This window comes from Rattus rattus, chromosome 1, assembly GCF_011064425.1.
Source record: "Rattus rattus isolate New Zealand chromosome 1, Rrattus_CSIRO_v1, whole genome shotgun sequence".
Classification (NCBI taxonomy): Eukaryota; Metazoa; Chordata; class Mammalia; order Rodentia; family Muridae; genus Rattus; species Rattus rattus.
The window spans coordinates 65,124,391-65,133,490 of NC_046154.1; positions in this window are offsets into that span (position 1 = coordinate 65,124,391).

The window sequence follows — 9,100 nt, forward strand, 5'->3', positions numbered from 1 at the left end:
TAGATCCAATAATTTACTTTAGAAGGACATGTCAAAATGGGTGTTTAGAAAGTTTAGAAACATAATATCCTGAGCAAAGCATGGTGATGCGTGCCCTGAGTCCCATCATTTGGGAGGCAGCAGAGGCAGGCAGATCTCTGAGTCTGAGGCCAGCCTGGTTACATAGTGAATTCCAGACCAGGGTTTCCTCACAGGACTCTGTCTCAAAAAGAGAAAAGGAACCAAACCACAATATTCTAACAAATCCAGTCGAACCTTGTCAGACATATGTTTAACTGAGTGGTAAGAGAAATAGCACAATATAATAAGCTGAAAGAATGAGCAGAAGGAGAATGCTAAAACAGTGAAATACAAAATTGGGTATATATTTTTGGACAAGGCAGTAAATCTGTATCCTATGGAACCCTTTCCTATGGACAGATGCAGTGCACATCTGTGACTGGAGAAAGAACGGGATATCAAATTTTATTCTATTTATTATTTGGTGTGTGTGTGTGTGTGTGTGTGTGTGTGTGTGTGTGTGTGTGTGTTAGAAAACAATTCCGTGAAGTCATTTCTTTCCTACTTTTATTGGGTTCTATGGATTGCACTCAGGTCACTGGGTTTTCACAGCCAGCTCCTTTAACCAGCTCCTGTGACAATAATAATCTATAACCTCAATTGTTGAACAATTTACCAATAAGAGACAATAAAGGAAGTTTTATCCCTTGAGCAAGGAGTTGGCAAACCTCGCCTGTTAAGAGGCAGAAATCTAGTGGCCTGTGAGACTCAAAGGTGCTGGCAATAACTGAGGGAATGACCGCGTAGTTGTGCGTTTATGGTCTCTAACGTTCAAGTTTCACCCGTGACAAAATACTTTTTAATTGTGATTTCTAGAGTGACTTAAGGTTAGAAAATGAATTCAGTACTTGAAGATATGTAGAAAACAGATGAGTACTCCTGCTACTCAGAGCATGTGGATGTGCTAGGCCTTGGGAAGGTTGGCTCCTGCTTCAGCATGGTAATGTGAAAAGGCTGGTGCTAACAGCTTTGCCCTAGGTCTAAGTTTTTGATTTATTATTTTTTTCTTAGTAAGTCTGTAATAAAAGAGAGACAGAAAATTAAATAGTAAGTGGTTTTCCTTTTGGGCTATTATGGAAAATACTATGAGACAAGGACTTCCAAGAATAAACCTAGGAGCATAATTAATAACTGTTCTACCACTATTTTGTTCTTGTTGCATTTCCCCTCTGTTAACCTATAGACTTATTTTTATAAATAATAAAATATTTTATAATTCTAAGCAAGTACCCAAGCCACACCATAACAATGCCTTTTGTTTGTCGCTTGAGTTAGTCTCTCTATTTATGTAGCTCTGTCTGTCTTGAAAGTCACTATGTAGGGCAGTCTGGCCTGTAACTCACAGAGATCCACTTGCCTCTGCCTCTCCAGGGCTAGGATTAATGACATGTGCAACTGAATACAGCCAACAGTTCTGATTTATAGAACTATACAGATATGCAGAGACTTACCCTTTTTATGTGTAGTATATGTGTAGAGCATGCGTGTGAGTATGCCAGTGTTCCTGTGCACATATATACAAAGGCCAGAAGAGGGTGGTAGGTGCCATCCTCTAGCACTTTCTGTCTTATTGCCTGATCCAGGGTCTTTCCTTGAGTTGGAAGGTTGCCATTTTGGCTAGGCTAGACTGGCTGGCCAGTGACCTCCCAGGGTCTGCCTGTGTTCACCCAGTAATGCTAAGACATATAGCCATGCCCTATAAGTGACATAAAAACACATATAACCATATGTAGTATGTGTCGGGAATTCAAAGTTGGGTCCTAATGCTTGCATATCACGTGCTCCTACCTACTGAGACTACCCCTGAGCCCTGACTTACATAATTTTGTTTTAGTATTTTATACATGTTCCCCCAGCTTCCAGCTGCTAGCCAACAAGGTACTTCAGCTTTGACACAAGCAGCTGTAAACTCAGGTCCGAAACAACAGTCTTCAGTGTTCTACAGTCCCCTGTAGGGGAGAAGCGATGACACTTTACTTCCTTAAACATGTCTGTGGGGTCAGAAAGCTGTGCAACTTGGGGGGCCAGTCAGGAGCAAGAGTGAAGTCATGTCCAAACCCTGAAAAGTCTTGTCCTGAGGCTGACAAGAACAGGACTGTCTTCCTCCTTGCTCTGGGTCTGCATGTCCCAGCACAGGCAAGCCTTAGGATCCCACCTCTGCCATCCTTGAAGTAGTCATGTAGCCTGGTGACCAGACTACAGGTAAAACTTCCTGTCTCCCTATCAGAACCTGGAATTCCTCTTCACGTAAAGGAAGCATTCCCACCCAATGATGTACACTCACCCCCAAACTCCCTACTGTGTCCTCAAGGTTTATATAGTTTTTGTTACTCCCAATATTAAGGAGCCGCTTCACTAAAAACCATCTCTAGAGAAGGCTATTTCTCCAGCATTCATGCCAACGAAGTTCCTGTCTGAACCACTTGCCTTGTCTGGTGCACAGCTGTGCCTGGACACCCTGGGCTGGCACATGACTAAGTTAGATACTATTTTTGGTGTTCTCAAACCAATCCAGGACTATAGAATACCTGGAAAGCATTGTTAACTATTTATAATTATTGTTAATTATTAGCTTTCCCACAAAATTTTTTTAGTAAGACCCTAATTCATTGAAAACAGTGATGTACACACACACACACACACACACACACACACACACACAGTGATATAAAACATACCCTCAGGTGTATGTTTTACACAGGTGCTGTAAAAAAGGTCCAGTATAAAGGTGACCTGAGATTCTAGCACTTAGGAGACAGAGAGACAGGAAGATCAGGAGTTCAAAGTCATCATATGAATAATTACTATTCATAAGACGTGTGAGATGTGTCTCTTTAGTCAACTCCGTCAGCTTTGCCTCCATATTGTAAACCTCAGCCTCTGACCCAGGGGTAGGTGTTTGATGGGTTATAGCCTCCACCTCTGGAGTTGTTAAACCTGCAAGATTTTCCAGCTGAAGCATCTCAGTTACCTGAAGCTTCCAGCTATCTGGGACAAAATAACAATTCTAACGATGTGGGTGCCATTAGAATATTTCTCATTCCTCGTGACTGATCTTTCTATAGCATCTCGCCATTTTAAAATTAACATTTGGCTTTGTTGTTTGTATAGATGATGGTGATCTTGGTCATCCTGCCTTCATTTCCCAAGTGCTAGTAGAAATCCTATGGGGGCCTAGACTTTCTCAAATGTTCTTTGAGCGGGTGCTGCTTCTTGCTATACACGTTGTGCATGTGTCACTGTTGGAAGGTGGTGGGGATCCTGGAAAGACTGAGGGCCATGGGTTGCATGGCAAACCTGAGAGATATGGATAATCCTGGTGTGCAGTGTGGATCCTGAGGGCACTGGGAGACCTGGCTGCATGGGAGAGGGGTGGGGAGCACAGAGGGGAGGCCCTGAGAGTGCCCCCTGCATTGGAGAATTCAGGAAATTACTAGACCCTTGCATCTTGGTCAAGCTCTGTTCTCTGTAGGCAGGAACCTTCATCCTTAGGATTTTAAAAACAATGTTCAGATCCAGAAAATCAACAAGAAATATAGGATAACCAAAACACCAAAGCCATTAACATGACTTTAGAGTTTGGCCATATGGAAACAATAAGGAGATCGAAGGGGGCGATGGTAGTGAAGCATACGTATTCAGGTCAGGAAGAGAGAAGGAGGAGTGTTTGTCTTGAAGTTGAGATAAATGACAAAGTCACTGTGAGGCATGTGAAGTAGAGCTCTCTAGCTGATAAGAATCTGGGAAGATCCCAGACATCCTTGTGTGACATGGGTGGGGCCACTCATGTAGTCCTCGCGTGCAGAGTCCTGGCCTCAAATCTCCGACCTATATAACCAAATAGTGATCATGATTGCAGTCATCCTGTCATGTCCAGAAAACACTGTTTGTTCTGGTCTTTCCTGACCTCTGGCTCTTTAATTCTTTCTTACCCTTTTCTGTAATGGTCTCTGGGCCTCTGGGAAAGGACTTGATATCGATGTCCAGTTATGGTTGAACACTCCACTGACTCTCATCCAATTTAACTACTTGGGAATTTCTATGTTAACCAGCATCCACTGTGATAGGTCTCAAATCCAGGGGAAATGGCTAACTTAGGTGCCTATCTGACAGTGCCTGCAAGGCTCTCCCAGCATGCTTCAGTTCCTACCTATTACAGGGTCCTCCTAGCTGGCATACACCATGCCCTACCCTGACCTCTCTAGCCCAGAGGCTGGGCAGCTCTCCACCAGCTGTTCTTCCCTATATAATCCAGCTATTTGGGCCATATGGTCCTCTCTTGGCCCTATTGTCTCTTGCCCCTTGGTCTGCTGCTTCTCTCTCTCTCTCTCTCTCTCTCTCTCTCTCTCTCTATATCCCAGCTTGGTCTGGCCATGCTCACTCAGGATTTGTCTGCCTCTAGCTGTGCTCTCCTTTTTATCTATAGAGAACTGTCTCCTCCACCACACGTAGGAGCAGGCAAGTCTTCCTTTGTCTTTCGTTCTTTTTGTTTCATTCACCTGCACAAAGAAACTCCATGAGTAGAGAGACACAATTAAGAAGGCATTTTGATACTATGACCGTTTAGAAGAATGTTAATAATTAGTTCTCCCCTGGGGCTTATGAGCTTCCTGAACATAGGTTCTTGGCCAGACTTGTAATACCATATATATATTTCCTCATCTAGGCTTTAAATTCAACCAGAAAGGGTTTTTTTTAGTTACCATAACAATTTGCTAATTTTGCACTCGTGGGCATAGTCTGTCACCAGTCATTATTGCATTTCACAGGGTTCGCACCTGGGTAAGTCTATTGAGGACAACCCCTTACCTTCCAACAGCTTATGTAGAACGTGGTTAACATGAAAGCCAGTTGGCATGGAAGAAACTTCCTGGTCAACAGCAACTTGACTTTTCTGTGTCCTGTGACCAATGTGTGCAGAGTTCTCAGCAATAGAGTCCTGCTATCAAGTTCTGGTGGGCAATCGAGAACAGTGACAATAGTTTGCACTGTTTTAAGGATCTTTGGTATACCTCTGACGAACAACTCAAGGGGAGGTATAAATAAATAAACCTGGTGTTGACTTTTCATTTGGCAACCTATGGTTCTTGGATGAATATAACCCCCAATTAGTGTAACTGTAATTAAACTCTTTATATGAATACATATATATTACTTTAGGCTTCCGCATGGCTTTCCAAGCATCCTAAGTATTATCCTTTCTCCACTCCATCCTTTGCCCTACCCTCTCTCCACTAAAACCTCCTTCCCTAGTATTTTTCTTCCACTCCATTAAGATCTTTCTTTCCCCTTTCTGCCCATGGTCTTGTTCTGGTTCCCTAGATTCTACGTGCGCTTCAAATCAAACAACAAATCTAAAGGCTCCACGGTCAGACTCACCTTTGAGTGAGGACATGGGGTATCTGTCCTTTTGAAAGCTGTGTTATCTCACTTAGAATCATGTTTTCCCCCTCCACCCATTTACTTCAAAATTTCATTTTCTCGTTATAGCCAAATAAAAAGCCATTGCCTATAAGTAGATTTTAATAGATAAATCCATTTGTATATGAATGTATATAAGTGCACCATGTCATTATTTCCCATTCATCAGGTGCTAGGCATCTATCTAGGCTGTTTCCACGTCCTAGCTACTGTGAATAAAGCAGCTACAGACATGGATGAGCATGAGTCTCTGTAGTAGGAAACAGTCTTTTGGCCAGATGTCCAACGGTATATTTGAATCTTATTTCTAGTTTTCTGAGGAATGACTACACTCATTTCCATCCTGTCTGCCAAAGTGCACGACATTCCCCATTTCCCATATCCTTTTTAGTATTTTTGTAATTTTAGTCATTCTGACTGGGGTAAGATAAAATCTCAGAGTAGTTTTAATTTGTGTGTCCATGATGGTTAAGGGTGAGAACATCTTTAAAAATATTCTTTAGTTTTGTGTGTGTGTGTGTGTGTGTGTGTGTGTGTGTGTGTGCGCGTGTGTACACTCCATAGAGTTTAATTGGGTTGTTTGGAGTTCCTAGTAGACACTGGCTGGTGCATACCATGCATAGTTGGCAAAGATCCTCCCTTCCACCTCCACCCGCTTTATGTAGGCTGCCTTAAAAGTTTCCTTTGTAGTATAGAAGAAGCTTTTTAATGTCATAAAATTCAACTTGTTGATTGTTGGTCTTATATCTGGGTCAACTGGATTTTCATTCAGAAAGTCCTTTCCTGAGTCTATATTGTGACCTGAACCTTCTACTTGTCCTTCTAGAAGTTTCCAGTCTGACTTTGCAATCTTTAATCTATGTGGAATTGGTCTGTATAAGGCTAAGAAAGAATGATCAAGTTTCGTTTTTCTATATGTAGATAGTTTTCTTAACACCATTTGTTAAAGATGCCATCTTCTCTCTTATATATGCTTTTAGTATTTTTATGAAGATAAAAATAAAATCAGGTGGCTGTAGATGCGTGTACCTGTACCTGGGCCCTCAGTTCTAGCCCACTGATCAACATGGCTGGCTTTGTGCCACTGTAATGCTGATTTTACTACTGTGCCTCTGTAGTGTCATTTTATTGTTCAAGCCTGCTTGGCTCTCTGATTTTCATAATATCAATCCTGCCAATCCATGGATGGAAATGGGAGGTCTCTCCTTCTTGTGGTGTTTTCTTCAATATATTTCTTTGGTGTTTTAATTTTACATTTTAGAGGTCTTTAACTTCCAAGGTTTGGCTTATTCCAAGCTGTTTATTCATTCGATGCTGCCGTGACAGGCATTGCTTTCCCGCTTTCCTTCTCAATCTTTTTGTCTTTGGTATATAGGAAGGCTACTACACCCAAACATCTGTATTCTTTTTATTTTTATGCACATGAGTGTTTTCCACTCGTGGGGCTGGAGTTACAGAGCATTGTTAGCCACTATGTGGGTGCTTGGAACCAAACCTGGGTCCTTTAGAAAAGCAGTCAATACCTTTAACTGTGCAGCCGTCTCTCCAAGACCCCTGCATACACCCAGAATCCTTTCTTCATGGTTGTACTAAAAAGAAAGAAGGTACTGGGTCATGACTAGAAGACAGAGGCGGTGGGATGGGATTTTCTCCATTCAACGATCTGAAAGTTTCAGTACTGTATGCAGGAAGGAATAAACTATGGAGGAAAGGTTGTAGGACATCAACAGGAAAGTATGGCTGATGGGATGAGAACCCAGAGAACCACAGGGAAAAGGGGTCAGAAGCACTTTCAGAGATCATTGTCTTATACTAAAGACAGAGACTGGAGGCTACAAGAAAGGAGATAAGACTACAAACTCCATTTAGAATATCAAGAGCAGTTGTGGAGAACCTCAGGGAGACCAGTTCTGGTGGCCACATTTTCTAAGCCAAGTAGGAGATAGGGTATACATAATTAGTTAAGGGGGGCAGGGAGGGAGGGAGTGGTAGATGCCCAGCATGGTTGTGTAACTTTAAACTAGGGACCATGAACCTAAAGTGACACTCGTTTGCAAAGGTTCTTTTTTTTCTTTTTTTTTTTCTTGTTTGACATAGCATAATTTATTAGCAACATTTTCATTCTTTTTTTTCCTCATCTTTATTAAATTGGGTATTTCTTATTTACATTTCGATTGTTATTCCCTTTCCTGGTTTCCGGGCCAACATCCCCCTAACCCCTTCCCATCCCCTTCTCTATGGGTGTTCCCCTCCCCATCCTCCCCCCATTACTGCCCTCCCCCCAACAATCACATTCACTGGGGGTTCAGTCTTGGCAGGACCAAGGGCTTCCCCTGCCACTGGTACTCTTACTAGGCTATCCATTGCTACCTATGAGGTTGGAGCCCAGGGTCAGTCCATGTATAAAGTCTTGGGTAGTGCCTTAGTCCCTGGAAGCTCTGGTTGCTTGGCATTGTTGTTCATATGGGGTCTCAAGCCCCTTCAAGCTCTTTCAGTCCTTTCTCTGATTCGTTCAACAGGAGTCCCATTCTCAGTTCAGTGGTTTGCTGCTGGCATTCGCCTATGTATTTGCTGTATTCTGCGTGTGTCTCTCAGGAGAGATCAACATCTGGTTCCTGTCGGCCTGCAAGCCACAATTACTCTTATACCTAAACCACACAAAGACCCAATGAAGAAAGAGAACTTCAGACCAATTTCCCTTATGAATATCGACGCAAAAATACTCAATAAAATTCTGGCAAACTGAATCCAAGAGCACATCAAAACAATCATCCATCGTGATCAAGTAGGCTTCATCCCAGGCATGCAGGGATGGTTTAATATACGGAAAACCATCAACATAATCCACTATATAAACAAACTGAAAGATAAAAACCACATGATCATTTCATTACATGCTGAGAAAGCATTTGACAAAATTCAACACCCCTTCATGATAAAAGTCCTGGAAAGAATAGGAATTCAAGGCCCATACCTAAACATAGTAAAAGCCATATACAGCAAACCAGTAGCTAACATTAAACTAAATGGAGAGAACCTTGAAGCAATCCCACTAAAATCAGGGACTAGACAAGGCTGCCCACTCTCTCCCTACTTATTCAATATAGTTCTTGAAGTTCTAGCCAGGGCAATCAGACAACAAAAGGAGGTCAAGGGGATACAGATCGGAAAAGAAGAAGTCAAAATATCACTATTTGCAGATGATATGACAGTATATTTAAGTGATCCCAAAAGTTCCACCAGAGAACTACTAAAGCTGATAAAAACCTTCAGCAAAGTGGCTGGGTATAAAATTAACTAAAATAAACCAGTATCCTTCCTCTACACAAAAGAGAAACAAGCCGAGAAAGAAATTAGAGAAATGACACCTTTCATAATAGTCCCAAATAATATAAAATATCTCGGTGTGACTTTAACCAAGCAAATGAAAAATCTGTATGATAAGAACTTCAAGCCTCTGAAGAAAGAAATTAAAGAAGATCTCAGAAGATGGAAAGATCTCCCATGCTCATGGGTTGGCAGGATTAATATAGTAAAATGGCCATTTTACCAAAAAGCCATCTACAGATTCAATGCAATCCCCATCAAAATACCAATCTAATTCTTCAAAGACTTAGAC